Source organism: Ruditapes philippinarum, unplaced genomic scaffold, assembly GCF_026571515.1.
Source record: "Ruditapes philippinarum isolate M1 unplaced genomic scaffold, ASM2657151v2 ctg9171_1_1_1_1, whole genome shotgun sequence".
NCBI classification, from domain to species: Eukaryota; Metazoa; Mollusca; class Bivalvia; order Venerida; family Veneridae; genus Ruditapes; species Ruditapes philippinarum.
The window spans coordinates 44-25872 of NW_026861870.1; the positions used below are offsets into that span (position 1 = coordinate 44).

At 33.8% G+C, this 25829-nt stretch overlaps 1 pseudogene; it reads left to right on the forward strand.

The window, feature by feature from the left end:
* The first annotated feature begins 4235 nt into the window (after positions 1–4235).
* LOC132717181 (acyl-CoA 6-desaturase-like) lies at positions 4236–24258 on the forward strand (annotated as a pseudogene).
* The last annotated feature ends 1571 nt before the right edge of the window (positions 24259–25829 follow it).

Here is a 25829-nt window from a genome sequence, read left to right on the forward strand (position 1 = left end):
CCACAGACCGATGCTTAACTTTTCGAACAAATCCTGATTTAAGTATTGTATTGAGATTTCGCTACAAACGAAGGAATCGCTGCTCAAAATTGCATTTAAGATCCATGTGTGCTTAAGAGACCCATAAGTGATATAGAAAACCATCTACAAAAACTACAGATCACTTCTAATAAACATTAAATAGCCATTCTAAAGGAACAATTAAGGTTTCGTAGCCTTGGCTGAAATTTCAATAGTAACATTACTGTATTTGATCACCACAATAACAGGGCTTACTGGCCTATGCTAGCATAAGAAATACTAAAACGGCCCGAGTATATAAACATGTTGATGAAGAGCGGAGACAACTCGTTTGAGTTATGTATTAAACTTTGTAAAATTATCGTGTTATAGTTGTAAGATACAGCATCGACTGCTGCTACCATCTCCTTCCTCAGGTGGGTGCCATATTCATTGGGCGTTTTCGGCCTTTCCATACGCCTCCTTAGGTGCGCCCGACTTGAGTGATATCAAGCTCTAGCCAGGAAGATGGTAGGCTTAGCTAGCCCTCTTCATCTGCCTTGAAGCGGGTGACTTACCTAAATATTGGTTTTTTCGACCCTTCCATCCATGGCTCTTCTTTCTTGCGCCAGGATCCACAGTGGGAGGCTGACTCTGTTCATAGCTATGTTAGATATGGCTTTGTGCCGCTTGTCCTGTCACACCAAAAGGCAACCCAAATGCTCGCCATAGTGATCGCGCCTGGGAAACCCCTACATTTCCAAATTCCACTGGAAAGCACCGAGACCTCCAACCCTTTCCTTAAGGTATCCCACAAAAGAGGCTGGTATTTCTCCAGTTTCCTCTCAAAACTCTCTTCGATTTCTCTTCCCATGCGTACTGTGAGTTCAAGTAGAACAAACTTTGCTGGCTGAAGGACCAAATAAAACAATAATCTGTTCTTAGTTTGGTCACAGTTATCTCTTCCGGGAATTTCAGTTTTTTTTTTCACGTCAAACCTCCATCTGCCAGTCCTTAGCTGTACTTTGAATCCGTCTTTCTAGAAAATTTTCCCCTGCTCGTCCCAGGTGTGGACTTCTCACACAAAAGAATGAATAAGACACCTTTTTTCCTTTATTTTTCCGAGGAACACGGGCCTTGCCTGGTCCAATGGCTCTGCTACTGGATGCAGGACTCTGTCATTGGACTCCAAAGTTTGACCTTCCCATTCTTTCAAAGGAAGGTTTTTGCACGAAACTTCGAGGATATGCTCAAGATTTTGCTGGTCTTTCCACAATGTTTACACTCTGGTATTTCAGAAAGGGCCCCATGTTTTCAGGTTACAGGTACTGGGAAAGTACAATCGTAGGACAGGACCTTAAGTAAGTAAACTTGTCTGTCCGCCTTCGTCTTCCAAATATCGCCCCCATGTCAGCTTCCTTTGCTGAACCCTTTTCCCAAAAATTTAGCCATCTGTTGTTTACCAGGTGCGGTTTTGGGTTTCTGGTTCCCCTTCTTTCCCTCTGACCTCCCCTTTGTATCAAAGTTCCCTTTTTTCCCCTTTTAACCGCCTTGCTCCACTGAAGACCCGGAGTGACACACCCTAGTCCCGTCCCTTTCCCCCTGTCACAAATTCCCAAAAAATGTTTTACTGTGGCGGAGCCCAAAGACTCTGCATTTCCCTTTTAAACTTCTTTTTGCCTTTTCCAATTTTTTCCCCCCCAGTAAGTAAACCCTTTTTTCTCCTGCCTTTTTTCTGATTTTTTTCTCCCCCACTTTTCCTTTGGGAAAATGGGTTAAACTTGGGGGATGCCTTTGTAACCTTATATTCTTCTGTTAAGGCTTTGAGTGACAATATGTTTCTATAAAAATGATTATATTCATATAGATATTCATCACTTTAAGATTCTACAAGTTATATAGTGATCGCATGGTGTGGTGATTTTTCCTTAATGCTCCTAAACTGTTATACGACAGTAACATGGTATACTGACAATAACCCACGGTGCAATATCTCAGATAACGCACACTTCTTCAGAAAAAGTGTGCGTTATTACAAATAAAGCACAGTTATGTAAGTATACACTTGGTTCATGTGCAACTGTGACCGTAGACAAAACACAAGGGTCACTGGATTGTTCCAAAGTTTAGGCTGAAAAAAATCTATGATCAATATAAATTCGGTTGTTGTTGTTTTGTTTTTTTCAGTCACTAGCACAAGTCATGTCCTTCAGTACATATCCATTACAAGTTTTCTTCTTTAAAAATAAGTATGCGAGAGTTCTTTTTGCAACTACTGTGGAAGATTTGTTTATTTGTTCAAATGGCGGAAAAGTAAGAATTTCTGATTGGTCGAATTGTATCTGCCAACAATAGCAACGTATCGGCTATTTCTTTCAGTCTCCTGATAATCTCATTTTAGGAATAATCGGCGAGGTGTTCCGAAGTTAAAGGAGCAGCAAAATTTCGGTACAAGGTTCATTCTTGTTTGCCCTTTCTCAAGAAGATATAATAAAACGAAGAAAGAAATATGTATTCGTTTCTCAGGCATACTGTACGTTTTATGTAAATTCATGACATTATCGTTAAAATAAATACAAAATCTTCAGGTTCTCGACTTAAAAAAATCTTTCAACTGATAAATTATGATATGATGTAACATGTTTAGTGAAATGTTTCTTGAAGTTACTCTTATTTTTTATCACAGTACTTTTTATGCTTTGTCACAGTACTCTTTATACATTGTCACAGAACTCTTTATACGTTGTCACAGTACTCTTTATACATTGTCACAGAACTCTTTATACATTGTCACAGAACTCTTTATACGTTGTCACAGTACTCTTTATACATTGTCACAGAACTCTTTATACGTTGTCACAGTACTCTTTATACATTGTCACAGAACTCTTTATACTTTGTCACAGTACTCTTTTTACTTTGTCTCAGTACTCTTTATGCCTTGTCACAGTATATTTTATATTTTGTCACACTACTCTATATATATCTTCGCCTAACCATTAACATTTATCATTTATTACACGTTAATCAACATTGGGTATCCGACATGTAAATCAACATTGGGTATCCGACATGTAAATCAACAGTGGGTATCCGACATGTACGTCAACCGTGGGTATCCGACATGTACGTCAACCGTGGATGCCCGACATGTACGTCAACCGTGGGTATCCGACATGTACGTCAACCGTGGATGTCCGACGGTGTCGTAACTGTTGTATTCTGGTTCCCGGCATCTAACAAGTATTTTTGCGTGGCGAAAGGGGAAGGAACTCCAGACTCTATAACTGTTGGAATTGTGTTTTTAAAACTGTCAAATTTGAAATTCTTATGACGAAAAATTTAAAGATCCTGTAACACAGTTTTTTATGGTTTTATTTCATAAATATGATGCTCAAATTAAGATTTGTCAATATTGTAAGTTCCAATAAGCATTATTTATAAAAATATTACCGAATTTAACATTTCATGTAAATAAAGGGAGGTAATTAGAAATTATTTTCTATAAATTCTCACTCAAATTTTCCAATAAGAAACGTCGCTCGGAAGGCATAGGTCACACCAGATGGGTGACCTAGTTAGGTCACTTAGCTGGTGTGACCTAACCAACGGCGAGGGGTGTGGCCCTAAAGAGAGCTGCTGCTCCCGGAAGAGGTGCCTTTCCTCTATTGTCAACCATGGTTCAAGAAGCGAGGAATTGGGTCCTAGAGAAGGTCTACGACGAACGACAGCATGAAAAGACCTCCGTCGCGGCTCTACGACATCGACGACGTTGCAGGCGAATAAGTCCTCCGTTGCAGGCTCTACGACCAGCAATCGTAATAGAGGCCGACTAGTCTGGGACATATGGGAAACCGGCGCCCAGTATAAATAAAACCTAAAACAACAACCAATAAGAAATGAATGCATATAATTTATTGATTAAATATAATGTGCACAAATATTTGCAGTACACATTTTACGTATTCTTTGATGTTTGAAAATTTTGTTTTCAGATGCAGAAACTCCAAATTTAAAGTACACGTTAAACATATTAGATTTAAATTTACTATTATAAATTTTGTACACTCAGGCCCAAAGTTAATAACTATAACAAACAATTATCTTCATATGTCAACAAATTTACGTGTCAATATCACAGATAAAATAAAATAGTTGGAATTTATGTTCGACGATCATTTTAATCTAGCTTATCTAAATCTAAATGACCTTAACTAAAGTTAGCGGACATGTGTACTTAGATATAATTAATTGTAACATATTGCACAACTCTACTTTTAGGACGGGTGGATTAAGGTTATGATCGAGTGTTATAAAACGTGCATGGATTCGGGTATTTGGATTTTCGTTTAGATTTTGATATACTTTGTTGTCAAAATGTAAGTATTTTGGTGTGTGCTTTTTTCTTCCTTTACAAAACTGTTAATATACTGATGTTTATCACGTTATGTTTGAATATAGACAGTATAAGCATAGTATATCCCTGTTGCTCAAATATTAGTGCTCATAATTACGACGAGTGTACGTCCTTTTCTTTAAGATGTGACTTAAAAGCTATATGTTTTCATCTGAAATGATAGGTAAACCAAAAATGCAAATGTGGTTATTTAGTGGTAAACAAATAAAAAATCAAACATGTACAGGTTATTCGTTTTACTTTTTTAGATTTGTCAATATATTAATTACATATATACTGTACTTTACTTGACTTAACATTATCATTGATTTAAATAATAATTAAGCCTCGTGTAATCCTGATCGACCTTTTCAATCCATTTAATAGAGATGACGGGGAAAATTTGGCTAGTATGGACTAAAAACTATAAACATATACATTTATCTAAAATACAGACACATTTTTATATACACGTTTTTTTATTATTTTCTAGATTTTTGGCCAATAATTTCTTCTTTTTTTTTTTACAACATTTAGCAGTGTTCAGCCTAAACTGGTTTTTTTCTTCTTCACATTTTGAAATTTAAACGACGCACCGAGTTACAGTTGCCAAAATCCGAAATCCGATGCCACTGGTTGCCAACTGCCGGACGAACAAGAGATAAATGTGACAATTTTACATGCACAATTTGATTATTTACAATATTTATGTAATTATTTGACTAACAAATCTTATTTTACGACTTGACATGTTTCTGATATGAAGTCAATTGCAATTTTTATAAGTGCGTCGTTCTCAAAATCAAATCTGTTCAGTTCAGTTCAGTTGTTGCATAACATTAACAATATTTTTTTTTTGCAAGACAGTGGTTTTTTTCCAATTTTTAAAACAACCTGCAACTTTCAAAAGCGGAAAATATAGCACGATAAATCAGAAAAGGGGAAAAAAATAAAAAATCATATTCCAACATTAAGGAACAAAAAAGCTTGCCCCCCCCCCCCCCCAGAAATACCCTGTGCACAAAATAATTTCTTCACCAAAATCATGACATTAGCTGTGAGCTGATAAATTTGATTGACTGAAAGACAGAAAGCTGTCCCTTTGTACATGTAGGCCTATCCTCCATTGAATCACGGATTTATATTAGGCCTAAAAAAAAAATATGTTTGTTTCGGGTAACCCGACCCTACCTATAAAAATGCGCCGACCCTAACTATTTTTTTCCGTTTCTGAACAAAAAAAAAATATATTCGTTAGCGAATAGAGAGAGTTTCAAAGGGCGGATAAATGCGAAATTGAACGCTTGAGACGCTGTCGTAAAACTCTCAGACGATTTGGATCGGTCATTTTTAGTTATACGTGTTTTTTGATTGGTTCGTGCTGTATTGCGGTCCGATGAATATCACGCTATTGGAAACAAAAATTCTACATGACGACGATATTTTTTAGAAGGTAATTCCTACCGGAAGTATTCTCGTGGCTTCCGTTTTACATACATTGACATAGAGCGGAACGGGGTACCAAGCACGTGTTGCGGGGAAACACTTCCGATTTAGGAATTTCTTATACATGAAGATTTTTTCTTAAAATACAGGCACATAGGACTTAGTGTCACTCGTGTAGGATAAAACCATTTAAAAGTATGTAAAATCCAGTTGTTAGCATGTGTGTTCGACGCCCGTTTGATCTCTTTGTTGATGTAGTATTTTCAAGCGTAAATACCAGGCTATAATGTACATGTCATGACGATCTCATCTTTCGGACCTGGGTGATTTCTGACTTTCTGGCTTTACTGTGGTAAATTTACGTGTAAATAAGGATCTGTTCATAGACAATTTTGATAGAAAATATATATTGCATTGATTCCATGCGAAAATCCGACGATATTATCTGCCGGTGGAAAATTTTGACACCGAGAACGAACATACCCATAATTTTCGTACTCGGATCATGCATACCTGTCAGTGAAATTTCTTTTTTTTTTTTTTTTAGTAGAGCTATATTAATATTTTATTGCATAAATAACAAGGTTTAACACATTTTAGTTCAAATCAATGCCACTATTTTTTTTATTTCTTTTAATATTTAAAAATTTGAAAAAGCTGTTTTGATATGTCCTGTGCCACACTTAAAAATGAATGAGACCCTGGTCCCACTGAAAATCAAGACTAAGTGCACTTGAGTATAAAGTATAGCCACAGGTCATATGTACATAGCTATTCTGGAGATCTGCAAAGCTTTTCCAGTATATTTTTCATCCTCTTTTGCATACTGAAACAAATTTTTACCAGACTTGGAGTCTGACTCTACTGTGCATCATTTTGTTTCATACCGTCACAAATGTATCCATTTTCCATGTGTTATTGAGACCTAGTCTTTGCTTTTTTTTTTTCAGATGGGCCATGGACACTATGAGACGACACTTTGAATGACATCTACAAAATGCCAATTCATCAAAAAGCTTGGCTATTGTCTTTGATGATTGTTGATATACATGTATCTGATAGAAATAAAATAGTATTTGATTGACAAGGGTGTCATTTTACAAATAGAAGTGTTTGCACTTTTTATGTGAACCAGTGTATCAAAAGTACAATTCAGAATTATAGATTTTGTTAAATTGTACCACAGTGTCAAAATATAAACTTTGTAATACTGTAAGAGCTTCAAGATTGTTAATTCAATGAAATGTGCAGTATTTAATGCATGAATATCAAATAGTGAAAAACAGAATAAGTCTAGATTTTTTAACTGAAACTTTGAAAGCCAGATCACAGCATGTCATTTTAGGTCTTTTATTGTCCTTAACTCCTACCATGCAACCAATGTAGACTCAGATCAGCAGAATTGCAACCATGCAAGCTGATGAGAATCTGCAATGTTTGCATATGATAAAATATGATAATACAAAGTCAAGCAATGTCAGTAGTGTAGGAAAGACTGCCATGTGCAAGAAAACACTCTGAACTTACAAACTGATTTTGAAAAAAAAAAAAATAAAAAAAATAAAAAAAAATCCCTACCTACCCTACCTAGCAATTTTGGGAAGGTTACCCTAAACAAACAATTTTTTTTTTTTGGCCTTACAGGGATCGGACACTCTCAGTTAACCCTATATAAATGCTTAAATATCTTGTCGTGCACCCGATAAAGGTACATCTATCAATAATTTATCGGCGCTAAGCGAAAATGCTCGTTCGCAACGGATACCTACTTTACAAAATACCATATAGCTTTTCCATTTATTATCCGATTTTTGAAATTTAAAGTTTAATTATTTTCAAGAAAAATGCTTGTTTAATTCAAATATCTAATTTATTTTTTAAAGATACAGACTATCTGTCTGCAACGACGATTAAGAAATTAACTTGACGAAATCCGCGGTAAATTTACATTTTTTATATTAAAAGCAGATATTTGAAATTTATTATTACGGTAACATAATAAATTCAATTTAAAAATAAAAAAGAAGCCGATGGAAGTTATTCACAGTTGATCAAAGATGCAATATTTAAGATTTGTTTGGTTATGTAGTCAAATTAATTGACGCACAATTGTTTTACGGGTTATGTATTGCGGGCTTTACAATTCGCTCAACACGTAAAGTAAATTTATTCATTTTTGTGTCGCCTCTACGGAGTAGTGGCGACATATAGGGATCACTTCTCCGTCGTCTGTCCGTCCGTCTGTCCGTCCGTCCGTCACAAAACTTGTCCAGACTACTGCTCATAAACTACTGGTGCAATTTCATCCAAACTTTACAGGAATGATCAGTACCAAGTCTAGTTGTGCATATTGTCAGCATTTTCCGGTTCAATGATTTTTGTCAGAGTTATGGCCCTTTGATAATTTTTATTTTTAAAGTTTGTCCGGACTACTTCTCTTATACCACTAATGCAATTTCAATGAAACTTTACAGGATTGATCTATAGCTCAAGTCCTTGCGCATATTGCAAGGGTTTTCCGGTTGAAAATGATTTTTGGCCGAGTTATGGCCCTTTGACAAAAAGGTGTTTTTTTTTCTGTGTGTTGCCACATACACAAAAGCTTGTCTGGACTACTCCTCATAAACTACTGGTGCAATTTCATCCAAACTTTACAGGAATGATCAGTACCAAGTCTAGTTGTGCATATTGTCAGCATTTTTCCGGTTCAATGATTTTTTGTCAGAGTTATGGCCCTTTAAATATTTTTTATTTTTAAAGTTTGTCCGGACTACTTCTCTTATACCACTAATGCAATTTCAATGAAACTTTACAGGATTGAAAATCTGTAGCTCAAGTCCTTGCGCATATTGCACGGGTTTTCCGGTTGAATGATTTTTGGCCGAGTTATGGCCCTTTGATAAAAAGGTCTTTTTTTTCTGTGTGTTGCCAGATACGCAAAAGCTTGTCCGGACTACTCCTCATAAACTACTGGTGCAATTTTATCCAAACTTTACAGGAATGATCAGTACCAAGTCTAGTTGTGCACTGTTCGTCTGTCTGTCTGTCACAAAATTTGTCCCAACATGAAATTGGCCATCATGAGGCGACACATGTGATTACTGATCGCTCTTGTTTTAAATACAAGATATTGCAAATATTGTCAATACATGTATTGCCATTTTCATAGGATATTTAAATTTTCTTCATCATTTATATCATTATTTTTTTATTGTAAATCTGTTTTCCAAATGTCAGTGCAGTGAAGTAGACAATCATCGTAACAGTAAAGTACTCTTGTGTGGCTGTCTCGATTCCGGCCTTTTTAATGTCACTCGTATATTTTAATTATTTCACTCGTATATTTTAATTATTCTTATTATTTGAATGCCTGTAGAAAGATATTTCTGATATTTTTTAATGTAACGCTAAAAAACAATAAAAATCTTTACAGTTTGAGTCAGTATTATGCGAAATAAAAGTAACTGTTGTAATTTTTTACACATCGCTTAAATTTCTTTGAAGTTTAATTACTTTTGAAGGGGTTAATTACCAGGTAAACAAGTGATAATTGAAAAACTTTATTTTCAAACTTTCATTATCAGGTTACATGTGATAATTTCAACACTCAATCTTTTAAAAAAACAAATAGAATTTGAAATGTATATGTTGTATGTGGGCGGTCCTTAACTACAGTCCATGGCATGTGTGGTAAGAAAATGATTCTGAAGAGGATATATATAAATACAATGTAAATCTATTTTCTTTTTTCAAAAAAATAAATGAAATTGAAAATAAACAACTTAATTTGTATAGTCCCTTTTCTTTGAAAAATAATGAAAATAAACATATGACAAATAAATCATTTGACGTGAATTGTGAAGGATAACTATGAAAAAAATCTGTTTCAAAAAATATATATATATAAAACAGCTGTCTTCTATATGCCAATAAAGTTTCTTCCTTGCCATTCTAATGAATTCATCTATATATGAACGAATGTCCCTAGAATGATCTGAAAATATATTTAATACACTAATTAGTAGAATATTTACTATATTTATAACTAACATACAGGTAGATCAAATAAAACGTGTTTACAAAATCATTTGGAAATAATTCACAGAAATAAAGACACACATCTCAAACATGAATTTCTTTAAAAGTATTTTAGCAATCAAGAAAACCATTTTTTTGCAATGCAACCATTAAACCATGTAAAAAATAATAATCTTAATCTGAATCGCGGTTATAATCTATGCTTGACGTAAAAGGGTGTCAAAGTGTAAGAGAGTATGCCTAAAACAATAGGCGAATATTTTTTAAATTAGGTACTTTTTAACTAAGCGTCGCAGCGTTCTAATCGGCATATTTTCATATATTAATACTTTAGCTGCAACAAAAAATAATACTGTATCTATACATTCATATGTGTATAATTTTTCACAGAGCTGCAATAACACCACATACTCTTGTGAAAATATGTCATATTTCACACTCCGAGCGTTCCGCCATCTCATTCTGTCCACCTTCATCCTATTCCGCGCATGCGCGTGACGGGACTTTAAGCTAAACGAAAGTGTCCGATCCTTGTAATTTAAATCCGTGATTGAATTGAAAATTGTATAAACTGTGTCTCCTGCATGCATATCTTTTTCATGCATATCAGAATTCAGATTATCTACTGTTCACACTGGTGCTAGAAAAAGCTGTCTTACGGGGTTTTGTGGCATGGGTATTTGATGAATATATTACACCCTTATAAATGCATAATTTATCTTGATTGGTTTGTGGATTAACATTTACTTAAAAAGACATTTTTAATATATTACAAACTTCATTTTTTTTTCAGAAGATTTTGCATAAATAAATAATAATGGGTAGAGGTGGCCAAGGATCTCAGAAGCCTAAACTTCCCTGGAGTGAGATTGAACGTCACAATAGCAGGGATGACAGATGGATTGTGATTGGAAGGAGAGGGGTCTATGATGTCACTTCCTGGTCATACAAACATCTCCGGGTGGTTCTAGACTTATTGGGCATTATGCTGGCCAAGATGCAACTGTAAGTTTTATACAGGGAGATAACTTTGTTGTTGGTCGGGTTTTATGTTGCACCACAGTGTAGGTCATATTGGGACTTCCCAGCTTTATTGTTGGAGGAAGACCTCAGACTACCCTTCTGTGTATTATTTCAGACATGAACAGGCACCTGAGAAGAACCACAGATGTTCCCTAAGCTAGCTGGATAGCTTCTTCACATGAAAGAATCCTTAGTCGCTGTCAGGATGCAAACCGGCATATGGTTTGAAGTCAAGAGCCGTAACTACTGGACCATGGAGAAAATTACTAAAATGCTTATGTGAAGTATACATATGAATGAAGTTTAAAGTTTCCAAACAAAATTTCTGTAATCTAGAAGCACTGCTATATTGAAAATATATTTCAGGCTTTTACTTTTTGTCTGTTCCTAAATATCAGTTGGATATATGCAAGGTTCACAACCCCTACCCCTGGCTGTGATAAATATAGGTTTAACTTTGTGTAATCATGAACCAAGTATATCAAGAATAATGGTAAGCTTTGACATAGTGTTGATACAAGGTCAACATGAACCTAATGTTGACATTGGGTTATCTTTAACATGAATTGATAATAATGTCAGCATGCAAGTTGATGCAACTACAATTGATATGGACAGTCAACATAGTGTTAACATAGGGTCATTATAAACAATTTACCTAGTGCTGATTTTGGGTCAGCATGAATATAGTGTTGATAATGGGTCCTTGATATCATTATTAACCTATAGTTGGTGTTGATATTTAAGACAAAGAATAAAACTAGTGTGATATTATGTCATTATAGATCTTATGTTTGTTCAGAGTCATCATGAACCTTTTGATAATCATCATGAAACCAGTGTTGAGATAGGGTCATCATGAACTTTATGATAACCATCATGAAACCAGTGTTGAGATTGGGTCATCATGAACCAGATGTTGATTTTAAGTTGTTATTTAACTGACACTAAGATTGTACGGTCATTGCGAGGCAAATGTTTTTAAACATAGCAAATGCATAAGAAAACCATTCTGTGATAGAAATTTGAATTTAAATGATAAATTTGTTAACCTTTTCCAGGAAGCAGTTGGTGCATTTCACAATAACGAGACACAGGTGAACAAATACCTGAAATCTATGCACATTGGTACTGTAGAAAACAATGTAGAACTTGATATTGCCACAGACTTCAGAAAACTGAAAGAGGTTGCAAAATCTATGGTAAGTTTTTTGCTTTACATGAATGACATATTATGGAAAAAAAAAGAAGAAAACATACATGAAAGATAGTTCAAAGTATTATTTTAGTTTAATTGTGTTGGAAGCTATAAGGTTATTGAAACACTCTTAAATCTGTCCCTGGAATGCAATGAGTGTAAAGTTTCTTGCTCACAGAAACAACGGCTTGCCTCTGATTGGTTTTAAACTTTTAACAGCCAGCAATCCTTAAATTGCAAATCAGACGCATAAACCACTTGGCCACACAAAAAATATTTTGAGAATTAGCTTTTAGATCTTTGCATTGCCAACAGCATAACACTGGTTTTGCTTTATTTCTCAATTACTGTCAGAAGTATAAATCTGATCAAACTGATTCAAACACGTCTTTTTTATGCAATGATAGTGGGTCAAACATGTATAAAAAGTCCATAATTCAAGCTTGATTTTTTTCTGAATTATTACTTACTATTTGTGAACATAAGTAATATCTCCTTGGCGCTTATTTTAGTGTAAAGAACTAAATCAAGTGCGGCTCAATGTCATTGTGACAATCCTTGTTTTATGAGTATATCAGAAAGGTTGGTCATGTGACCGCAAGTCCCTAGAGCCTCTATCTGATTGGTCAATTTAATTTTGTGATGGTAATACCTTGATTACTATGTATGTAACTGAAACTTTTATGATAAATTATGTATTGGGATGTGTATATATTTATATGTCAATTTTCAGGGGTTATATGAACCAAGCTACACGTTTTATGCAGCAATATTGGGGCATATTGTGTTATTGATAGTTCTGGCATATTTTGTGTTACAATGGTTCGGTGTAACATGGTGGAGTGTGGCTCTCTCCCTCATTCTGTTTTCAACTGCCCAGGTAATTAATCTTTTGTTTCTTATTTTAGTTTAAAGACCCATGAAGCCTAACAAAAAGAATACAAAGTTCTTATTTAGGAATTGCAACGTGTTAAATGTTTGAATCATAGATTTAGACTTAAAGGGACTCCATTGTGGTTTTTTGACATGAAGGGACAGGAAAAATTATTTCAAGACTTGTGTACCATTTTATGTAGGTCTATACTAATAACTTTTGGTAATGAAACCATGAATCATTTTCCAGGAAAATTTCAAAATAATAATTATGTATTGACTGAATAGTAAATAGTACAAACCATGATCAGATGTCACTGATACTGCATGGATAGAATCTGTTAAATAAATAAAAGTATTGATATGTAGAGGTAAAATTTGCGGGCCCAAGGTTTTGGCTTTACCAGCTATAGTCTACAGGTGTATATTTTAAAGGAGCATAATTTCAAATAAAAAAAAAAAATTATATACCTATCAATAAAATTTCCAGTGTCATTTGTTATTCATGAGCGGCAACATTTTACATGTTACTATGATAATCGGCAGGGTAATTTAACAGAACAAGAGCAACTTTTTGGCTAAGATATAATCGTCAAGGTGTTCTCATGGAAAACAGATATGATGCATGGAAATACCAAACGATACCTGTATAACGAAAAATGTAAAATAAAAAATGGACAGAATAACCCTTGACAGGCTTAGTTTTTCAAGTTAATCTTTTTTTGACTTCCTCGTTCATAGGCTTTGGAGTTTGCCTTTTTTCATATTGACTAAATTTTTTAAATTTTTTTCTTACATTACTAGGCCCAGGCAGCATGGACACAGCATGACTACGGTCATTTATCTGTTTTCAAGAATTCCAAGATAGATCATTTCTTTCATCATCTTACAATGGGATGTATCAAGGTAAAAATATATACAGTAAAAGCTGTGTAGAGCAACACCCTTTGGAAGACTAAGGCTCTGGTTGTTGATTAGAGGCTATAGCTCTAGAGTGGTTAAATATAGTTAGATTGGGAAGATTTGATTCTGTTGTTATGCTCCATGAAAATTTTTTGGGAGCATATAGTCGAGTTGTCATCCCTCAGTCCGTACGTATAAAGTACGTCTTGAATTCGTGTCCGCCCATAACTTCGTCATTTGAAGTCACATTCTACAACTATTTCACAGAAATTATCACCATATTGAGATGATGTGTCATGCGCAACATTTGGGTCACTTCATTGAAGGTCAAGGTCACAGCATGACCTTGCAACAAAATCGTGTCGGTCCCATAACTTTGCTATTTGAAGTTGGATTTTACCACTATTTCTCAGAAATGATCACCATATTAAGACGATGTGACGCATGTAACTTTTGGGTTGCTACCTTGAAGGTCAAGGTCACAGCATGACCTTGCAGCAAAATTGTGTCCGGCCCATAACTTTGCTATTTGAAGTCTGATTTTACAACTATTTCACAGAAATGATCACCATATTAAGACGATGTGACACAAGTAACATTTGGGTAGCTCCCTTGAATGTCAAGGTCACAGCATGACCTTGCAGCAAAATTGTGTCCGGTCCATAAATTAGTTATTTGAAGTTGGATTTTACAACTTTTTCACAGAAATGAACACCATATTGAGACGATGTGTCGCGTGCAACATTTGGGTAGCTACCTTGAAGATCAAGGTCACAGCAGACCTTGCAGCAAAATCATGTCCGGCTCATAACTTTGTAATTTGAAGTTGGATTTTAAAACTATTTCACAGAAATGATCACCATATTGTGAAAAAATGAGTTGCGCGCAACATTTAGGTAGCTACCTTGAAGGTCAAGGTCACAGCATGACCTTGCAGCAAAATCGTGTCCGGCCCATAACTTTGTTATTTGAAGTTGGATTTTACAACTATTTCACAGAAATGATCCTCATATTTAGACAACGAGTCGCGCACAACATTTGGGTTGTTGTTACACTTTGAACTTTGTCTGTGACAGAACTCTGCCACTACAAGAGGTATACCTTCCTATGTCTAAAACCTATTTGGGGAGCATCACTTGGTTCAACCGGCTCTTGTTGTAAAGAGGTTAGTGCTTTACAAAGGGCTGCTCTCTGCAGAGGTTATACATTAATTATGTCTCCCCCACCTCGGGGGGAGACATATTGTTTTTGCCCTGTCCGTCCGTCAGTCCGTCCGTCCGTCAGTCCGTCCGTCCATTCTTCGTTTCCGGACGATAACTAGAGTTCCTTTTGACCTACAGCCCTCAAACTTCATAGGATGATTGGTCTTATAGAGCTGATGATCCCTATTGTTTTTGGGGTCAGTAGGTCAAAGGTCAAGGTCACACTGACCGTTGGTCAATTTCTCGTTTCCGGATGATAACTAGAGTTCCTTTAGACCTACAGACCTCAAACTTCATAGGATGATTGGTCTTATTGAGCAGATGATCCCTATTGTTTTTGGGGTCAGTAGTTCAAAGGTCAAGGTCACAGTGACCGTTGGTCAATTTCTCGTTTCCGGATGATAACTAGAGTTCCTTTTGACCTACAACCCTCAAACTGGGGGGAGACATATTGTTTTTGCCCTGTCCGTCCGTCAGTCCGTCCGTCCATTCTTCGTTTCCGGACGATAACTAGAGTTCCTTTTGACCTACAGCCCTCAAACTTCATAGGATGATTGGTCTTATAGAGCTGATGATCCCTATTGTTTTTGGGGTCAGTAGGTCAAAGGTCAAGGTCACACTGACCGTTGGTCAATTTCTCGTTTCCGGATGATAACTAGAGTTCCTTTAGACCTACAGACCTCAAACTTCATAGGATGATTGGTCTTATAGAGCTGATGATCCCTATTGTTTTTGGGGTCAGTAGGTCAAAGGTCAAGGTCACACTGTTGTCTTTCAATAGTGTAAAAAATCTGACAATATGAACGTTTGTTTCAAGTATCATCAAAATCCTTCAAAGGGTTGAAGAGTTATGGAGCAGACACAATTTCCTTTAATTTCGTTTGTGAAACTATATATGATATGACATTCAAGTGTCAAGTAGACCTTGACCTTGGAACAAGCCATACGAAACATGTACTCTACACGTTCTCTGGATTGTGGTGAATTTTTGTTTCAAGTATCTACCAGAGAGGCTTCATTGTGAAAACGAGTGGAGTCATCCCAACACACTACAGTTATCATGATTTTACATACATTGTAATTTGAGTTGTCTTTCAATAGTGTAAAAAAATCTGACAATATGAACGTTTGTTTCAAGTATCATCAAAATCCTTTAAAGGTTTGAAGAATTATGGAGCAGACACAATTTCATTTAATTTCATTTGTGAAACTATATATGATATGACCATCAAGTGCAATTTCGTTTGACGCCCGCCTGCCATACGCTGATTGAATAACCAGGATTTTTAAAATTGAATACCTGGTTAAAAACAAACAGTTTAGGAAGCATCTTCTCATACAACCTTAACAATAGAAACCATCCATAGACAGCCTTCATTGAAGTGACTACCGGGTATTTACATTATCTTATCTCCATTTCCATTCCTGTTTCCATTCACAGTTATTCTCAGCAGTGGGGGAGACATGCGCTTTTTTACAAAAGCATCCTCTACTTTATTTTTCATTGATGTGTATAACAGAAGGCAAATATTGGGAGTTTTCACAGTTGACATAATTTATGAAAATTAGTAGTTTGTTGTTAAAAATGAGAAAAAAAACAACACTTTTTGAATCCTTAGTTTGTTGTTAAAAAAGAAAAAAAAACTTATTGAAACCTGAAAATTTGCATTTTAATTTCATATAAAAAAGCAATTAATTCTAAAAATACATCCCAGTTAGATCTAGGATTTTTATTAGTAAATTAAATATTCCCAAAAGTAATGAAGATTTTTTTTTCAACCACCATTTACTAAAATAGTTTACATAGATTTTTCTCCAATTCTTGTTTCTTTAATTTAGATTTTTTTTTGAAAGGTTACCAGCTTTCCACACTAAATTAATCTTTTTGATTATAGGGTGCTTCCGCACATTGGTGGAACCACATGCATTATCAGCATCATGCTAAACCAAATATTGTAAGTAATTTATTTTATGTTATAAATAAATCAGTGTTTTATTTTTTTATCTTTAATTAAACATTAAACATTGTAAATTTATTTTGCAATACGGTTAGTTCATCTTTTCCCATCTATTAAACTATTACCTGATTATTAAACTATTACCTGGTAACTTAACAGGAAATTTATTTATATATGAATGTCAATACATATTGTTCTGGCAATATTTTAATGTAAATGTATGGGTAACTTTTAATCATTTAGAGTATGAATTATTTGAGAAATTTCAACTGGAAGTTAACTGAATGATATGTATAAAGGTATTTTGCCAAATGTTATAATTTTGTGAATTTATAACAAATGTTTTGATTTCTTATTCTCTTAATAGATTGACAAAGATCCAGATGTAAGGATTGACAAGCTGTTTGTAGTTGGGGAAGTTATGCCAGTCGAGGTATACAGTCACATATTTTAGAATCAAGTTTGTAAACCAGTCTACAAATAAACATATACCATTGGTCAATTTTGAATCTGTGTTCTGCATGAACCAATCATATTGTACAATTGAAGACTGGTGTTTCCCCCCCCCCCCCCCAATTATTTAGGATCTTGAAAATTTTACAAAAACAAACTTCTGTGTTTGAAAGGCTAACTATATATACATAATGACTGCAAATGTTGTTTTTATGCTTTCTTTCATTTTTCGCATACCGTCTACCTTTTCTTGCAAAGTATATATCATAGGCATGCTTTTTGCATGCCCTTTGAAAAGAGATTTAAGAGACCAAAGGGATTAGAATTAACCTCTTTGTGCTTTCCATCTACAGAGCTACAGAGAAGTAGCTAAAATATCGAATTTTCAAGTAAAAGTAACCCAATTGTTTTTTGAAGCCAATTCAACTGAAATGTTCAGTATAATTTAGGCTGGCTGTAAACACACTTTTATGTAACTATGAATTTTGTATGCCAATTATTTTTATTGTGACATGTATCTTTTAATCTTAAAGGTAGCAAAGACAAGGAAGAAGAGCATGCCCTTTAATTGGCAGCATAGGTACTTCTTTGCTTGTAAGTATGATAATAATGATTTTGTGAGATATTGTTAATAAGTTTAGACCTTCCCATATGAGACACTGTGTCATCATGTCCATAGATTGGATATAAATCTGTGATCTACATAGAAATATTTCATAGCCTTAGATTGTATAAAACACATAGATTGGATATAAAGCTGTGTGTCACATTAAATTTCCTCATATCCATAGACTGGATAAAACTTCAATCGAATCTATGGAAGTGAAAACATCTTGAGTGACTCACACAATTATAAACTATCTATGGCCATGAGAACATGGATAGATTGTTAATACTTCTGACTGTGTACCAATTGTGAAAGAAAAAAATTCTTTCAGAATGAGAGTGCTAATTTAGAACCCTATTGAAGAACTAAGCTTTTTCACAATTTAAAGTAGGTCATGTACAACAAGGGAGAGAATTCAAGTCTCAACTTTTCAAGTTTTGTGTACAGTTACATACCTTTGTATGAAATTAAAACATTTTGTATGTTAACTTTACTTGAAAAAATATAAGTGGTTTTTCTAGCATAATAAATTGATGTGCTAACTTTGCACACAAGAAAACTGAAAATTCAAGATAAAATTTTTATTAAATATTATAATGAATAAATAATAAGTTATTTTTATTGAATATTTTGTTACTACAGTGGGACCACCTTTGCTGTTTCCAGTGTATTTCCAGTCCATGTTGTTCAGACATTTGTTCACTAGGAAATTATGGATGGTAAGAAAGTATTATCTTCATCACTAGCATAATATAGTTTATGGAACATTTTCCATGATATTTTCTTATGCTAAAAAACTGAAAATTGCAATGAAAAAAAAAATTTTCTTACACTTCCTTACAGGTAGGTTCAAGTTTAATTGGATACCAAGATTTATTTTGCGTGACTGTCAGTAAAAGAAATTGTATCTTGTCACAAGTTTATAATGATATTTTGAAAAAAAAACAACAACAAAAAAACTTAATAATAATGCATTTTATGCATTGCGATTTGATTTAATTAAGCAAAATATAATATTCATTAATTTTTTAATGTTTTGCAGGAGTTGTCAATAGCAGTCACTGCCATGGCTTGTTTCTTCTATTTCTTTATTCCAATGTTGGGTGTAGCTGGAAGTATTGGATTCTTCTTTGCAGTCAGGTAACAGCTTCTATACATTATTTTTCTGTCCTAAGAAATATATTTCATTGGGAAACCAGAAAGCAGACTTTCAACTAATTGAACTATTTTTAGCTCGACTATACGAAGTATATGGAGAGCTGTCCTACTTTCCCCGGCGTCGGCGTCGGCGTCCGCGTCCAGATTTTAGATTAAAGTTTTGGTGCAGTAAAATATTTTTCACTATAACTTTGTTATTTCTTAAGGTATCAACTTCAAACTTCAAATATATGTTCCTTATCATCAACCACATTTTATGTGACAAGGTTCATAACTCTAGCACCAATATTTTTAGATTTATCTCCCCTTGATCTTAGAATTTTCCTTAAAAAATACTATTTTTTACTGATACTTCTTTATTTCTTAAGGGATCAAACTCATACTTCAAATATATGTACCTTATCATCATCCCCATCTTATGTGACAAGGTTCATAACTGTAGCACCAATATTTTCAGATTTATCTCCCCTTGAACTTAGAATTTTCTTCAAAAAATACTATTTCTTACTGTTTCTTCTTTATTTCTTAAGGGATCAACCTCATACTTCAAATATATTTACGTTATCATCATCCCCATCTTATGTGACAAGGTTCATAACTCTAGCACCAATATTTTCAGATTTATCTCCCTTTGAACTTAGAATTTTCCATAAAAAATATTATTTTTTACTGTAACTTATTTATTTCTAAAGGGATCAACTTCATACTTCAAATATATTTACGTTATCATCATCCACATCTTATGTGACAAGGTTCATAACTCTAGCATCAGTATTGCAAGAATTATCTCCCCATAAACTTAGATTTATTTACTAGAAAAATGTTTTTTTTATTTTAACTTTTTTATTTTTAAAGGTATCTACCTCAAACTTCAAATACTTATTCCTTATCATCAATTACATTTAATGTGACAATGTTCATTACTCTTGAAGCAATATTTACAGATTTATCTCTCTTTGAACTTAGGATTTTCTTTAAGAAATAATAATAATAACTTCTTTATTTTTTAAGTTATCTACTTCAAACTTCAAATATATATTTCTTATCATTACACAAATGTTGTGTGGCAAGGTCCATAACTCTAGCATGATTATTTCTAGAATTATTCCCCTTGATCTTGGAATTTATGTTAACAAATGTTATTTTTTTACTATAACTTATTACATAATTATACACAATTGATTTTTCTTTCACAGTTTTGTCCTCCTTACTGCATCCAGTATTTTATTAGTCGAGCTTCGCTGTCTCCTGTGACAGCTCTCGTTAAAAAAAACAACAACAAAGAACAAAAACAAAGGAAACAAAACTCCAAAAACTTTAAAAAAAAATGCATTAAGAGGTAAAATTATTATAATGTATGTAATAATATTAATGTAAATTTTGATATATTTTATGAATGATTTGCTTGTTTCACTAACAATTTACGGTAGTTTTTTTTTCCAATATCCAGGAAACAGATTTATTTGTAACTCATTTCAAAAGTTACTAGTAGGCTCCATTCAATACTGTTAAACTTCATGAAATCATCATTCTATATTCACATTTATCATTGTGCTTTTTACAGTTTCACTGAAAAAGAATACTTTAAGATCCATACCTGTATAATTTAGAACAGATAATTTCCAAATTAACAAAATTTTCAAAATTCACATCAATCGTTGTTGTTCTTTTTCAGGTGTATTGAAAGTCACTGGTTCACGTGGGTAGCCCAGTCAAACCATCTACCAATGCATATAAAGAATGACGAAGCTAATCCTTGGTTAAAACTACAGATTCATGCCACGTGTGATATCGAGAAGTCATTCTTCAATGATTGGTTCACGGGACATCTGAACTTTCAGATTGAACACCAGTGAGTGAAATTCTTATTCATTTCAAGTATTTTGTACTACATTCTCTTTAACAAACAAATAAAGGACAATTTTTGAAAAAAATTGCAGACAGAATACTTATGTTTGAACTTCATAATTCTTTGTGTGAAGGTTACATAACTCCATCATATATTTTCATGTAATTATGCCACTTTTACGAGGGTTGTTCATAAAGTAATAGGACTAAGAGTCTTGCATCTTCATATTCAATTCAATTTAGAATATTGTTATATGTACAACGATCGAAAAATGTTTTCTTCAATTTAAGCATAAAATTATTGAATTACTGTGCTTAACGCGTGTTCCCTGTGTTATTGAATAACTATGGTAACACGCAACCGGCGCAACACATCAATAAGTTATTGAAGCTTAGTTGAACTTTTATTTTATTCATAATTTATTTTCTTTTTTCCCCATTTATTTCACCAACACAATTAATTATATTCAAGTGACATTATGCCCAAATTTGACGTCATTCAGACATGAAATGGCTAAATGAATAAGTTTTGGACAGCAGTGGTCATAACGTTAAATCTAGAAATTTGACGTTCGTTAAAAAACTGAAAATGTGTGCAATCGTTAAACGTTGCCAACAAATTGCCGATACTCCTTCAGATACATATGAAAACATAAAATTGCACAGTAAAATTAATCAGCTATCAAAATACTCGTTCTCAGCTTGCGCAAGCAATTCAAAAACTGCACATACGAGATCACAAACAGGAAAAGATGAGAATGATAGCGGGAAATTGACGGGGCGTTTGTGACGTCAAATGAAAAAGTGCTACAAATGATTGACGGTAAACAGTCCACGAACTGTCCGGCATGTTTGATTTCTGCATTGGATCTATTGATTCAGTTCTGCCCAAATGATTTGTTTCAAACAAAATTTTATTTCATTGAACTAGATATATGTGTAATCAATGAATTAATGCAATAATGATTAACGGTAATTATTAATATTTCCCCGATTTCTTTTAAAAATGATACGCTGTTCCTAGAAGGAAAATATTCTTTTCAGTTGATAACTATTGTTATTTTACTTACATAATCATATTGTTTTAAGCACGTACGATGATATGTGTAAAATAATTCTATTAATCGCTTTTTCATTAACATCAAAAGTTCATGCCTGTTTAATCTATATTGTACAAGAATACGAGAAAAAGCAGAGAGTGGCCGGCTATCGGGCTTTTTTTTTCGAAGAGTGATCGTTTTCTTTCTCGCTTCATCTCCACATATGAGGTCTGGTCAAAGTTACATGATTTAGACACATAGAACACTAGGGAGAATTCTTTCAGAAGGGATGACGCTTGAAACATTTTGTTTTTATTTTACGACGTCATAAACGTCATCTATTTTGCTGTTAGCGTGCCCCGGGTCGCGTACCCCTTCTCATTTGAAATTTTCACAGACTCGTTATTTTTAAACATATTTTATTGATTTTTTCACTGTGTATAGAGGATATGTTCCGATATTATTATCTTGTAAAATTAAGCACGTCAATTAAAAATTGTGAACAGTAGAACTGCAGTCCTATTACTTTTTGAACAACCCTCGTATGACATGCATGATCTTTTCTTGAACAACAGTCAATTCCTGTGAGAAGTCGGGTACGCTTTCATATGGACAGCTCTTGTAAGGTGACATGCTACTTAGAATGTAGCATATATTATGTCATCTCTTACCTACTCGGTGGGTGCATGTCTTTTAGAAGGCACAGGGCATCAGCAGAAGATTTGAAGAATTTGGGTTTTTGAAAATAAACACTAACCAGAATTTGTTACTGCGGAACAGCTGCCAATGTCCTGACAAAAGCTGAGGGGAGTGGCAGAGATTATGAGGAAAGTGTGCTAGGATGCATGAGCTGTAAGCACAGAGTGAAGGCTTGAAAGCAGGCCCTTTGCTTGGCACCAGAAGCCCTTTTTAGGGCTACCTCCTTTTCATATTTCCTCATTTTACTGTATATTTAGGTTATCATTTGCCACCTGTATCATTGGCAGATGGACCCTCCTTAAACGTAGAATTACTGTACTATATATATAAATGTAATGATATTTTCAGTTTGTTCCCCACAATGCCCCGTCACAACTTGTACAAGATCGCTCCATTGGTTCGAAGTCTGTGTGAGAAGCATGGTGTACCATACACAGTGAAATCCCTGTGGCAGTCCTTTGTGGATATTGTAAGGTATGTTGATCTTATAACAATTATTCACTCAATTTATTGTCATGGAACAACTTGTCAACCGCTCCAAGCTAAGGTGTTCCACTTGCCCCTCACCCCTGTGGGTTAGAATTTTGACATGGACTTTGGACTTTTTAATGTGAGGAAGATATCCAGCTAGGTTGCGTAATGTTGGTTGTGCCTGCTTGTATCTTAAATAATGCATGGAAGGGCAGCTGAGGTCTTCTTTAACCAGTAAAGCCGGAATGTTGCCATCTGACCTATACTGTGTTGATGCCACTTAAAATCCCATCAAACAAATCCAGCTAAGGTGCTAAATTATTTTATTCTTAAATGCAAAATCTTTCATGTTTGTTTGAACATAAGTCTTTTTTTACTCAATTGTAAAATATATATGCAATGCATATTGCACTTTTCTCGTTCATTTATTTTTCTGCTTTCAATTATACTTAATCTTGTTAGTCAGTTGATTTGTTACACATGTTTTCCTAAATCCACAGGTCGTCTCAATATGATTAAATAAAGGCATAGGTCATTATCTTTTAAATGATTTATCATTTTACATACAGATTATTTGTTTTTAATTTCAGGGCGTTGAAGTCATCTGGTGAACTTTGGGAAGAGACATACAGGGAATTCCATAGTGACTGATTGCTTCTTTTTACTATTATTTTAATAGTCTTTCAAACCTTTTTCTTATCTTTACACTCTCGCGAATAATTTTCCCCCATAGATGGACCGTCCCTGCTTTGAATATTTAGATCAATCTGTATGAGTCTGTTGGATTTTGATTTGGATCAATGAGATAAAGAATTAAACAGTATAGAACCTGACCAGCCTGAATAAAATAATAGACTTGCCTGGTTTTGTTGTACTTATGATGTGGATGACTTAGGACAAGGCAGGACCAGGAATTATTTCAGGATTAATAAAAAAAGTGTGGCACAGTCCACAGTAATGATAACGTAGATGCAGTCTACAGTAAATTGAATAAAAACAAAACAAGTGACACAGTTGACAATGAAAATAACTGAGAGACATTCAGCAGTAATTGGACACAGTCTACAATAATGTTAATTAAACAGAGAGACACAGTCCACAATAATAACAACTTGGACACAGTCCACTATTGTTAATTTAGACACAGTCTGCAATAATGGTTAATTTTGTGCCAAGTTGCCATTTCAATTATTGCTAATCTGAAACAAAGTTAAAGGGTCAAACATCTAAAGTGTAGTAATTTTGAAAAGCTATTTAGGAATTGTGTAAATGATTTTATGAAATGAGATCAAAGTTTTTTTGTCTGATGTTATAATTATTATGTTGTAAGGCAAATACTTGCTTCTTGATTTTGTAAGTGCTTATTTCAGTTCTTTTATGAAAAGAACGGTAGCAATAATTGCACTTAAGAGTTATATGTTTATAGATGTCTTGTTAGTACATATTGGTGCATAATTTATTTTACCCTTTAACTAGTAAATTTGCATGTAATGGACCAACCATGCTTTGAATTCGGAACTTCCCATTTTAAATTTAAAAGGCGGGTTCCAATTAAAAAAAAAATATTAAAAAAATAGGATTTAAAAGTCAACTGTAGGAGTTCCAGTCAGATTGTACTTTTGCAGGCTTACCTGATCTTATACTGTTGGCATAGTCAAGTAATTTTCAGACTGGTAGAAATAAAAAAACATTAAACCAGTCTGATTAAAAAATATTGGTTGAAATTTTGGAACATTGTTATCAAAATTTAATCAAATGATCAAATTTAGAATATTATTCTGAAAAAATTAAGTTAAACAATCAAATACACAAGGATTGCCAATGATGGTTTGTCAATTTTCACTCTTTGTTACTGATCACTTGAAAAAAATTTACGAAAACTTTAAAGTTACAAAACATAACAAATAATGTTTAATTATTATCCATAATTTATTTTTTCTGTATGTCTGTCTTTTCATATACATGTATAAGCAATTTTAATGCAAAAGCATATCACTTTTAGATATTTTGCGTTCTATACACAAATTAATTCCGTCATGTTTTCTTAATACTTATATAGTATGTGTACCTTTTAAAGGCATTCTGTCTTTCTTCTTTTTTTTGAAGTTTCAACTGTGATAGATGTATTCTTGCCTAAATGTGCTAAAAAAAGTGCTACTTTGTTTTCTTTTGCCACTTTTCAGTGTATTATTATTATTGCCAACTTCTTTCATAGTTTTATTATTGCCACTTGTTTTGTAGTGTTATTATATCCAAGTTATAAAGAGTTACATGTACTAAACTATTGACAATTTCCAATAAATTTTTCCAAAAAATGCGCTATATGGCAACAGAAACTAGCATTTAGGAACCTTAGATAGGTAATATTTTATTGAACTTTTTGTACTTTTCAAACCTCCGTTTATTAACATGAAGTGAAACATTTTACATAACTTGACAAAAGTGATTCAACTGTAGATTTCTTTTTCTGGAATTGTTTCTGAAATTGTTGCTATATATAAATTTGATACACGGTA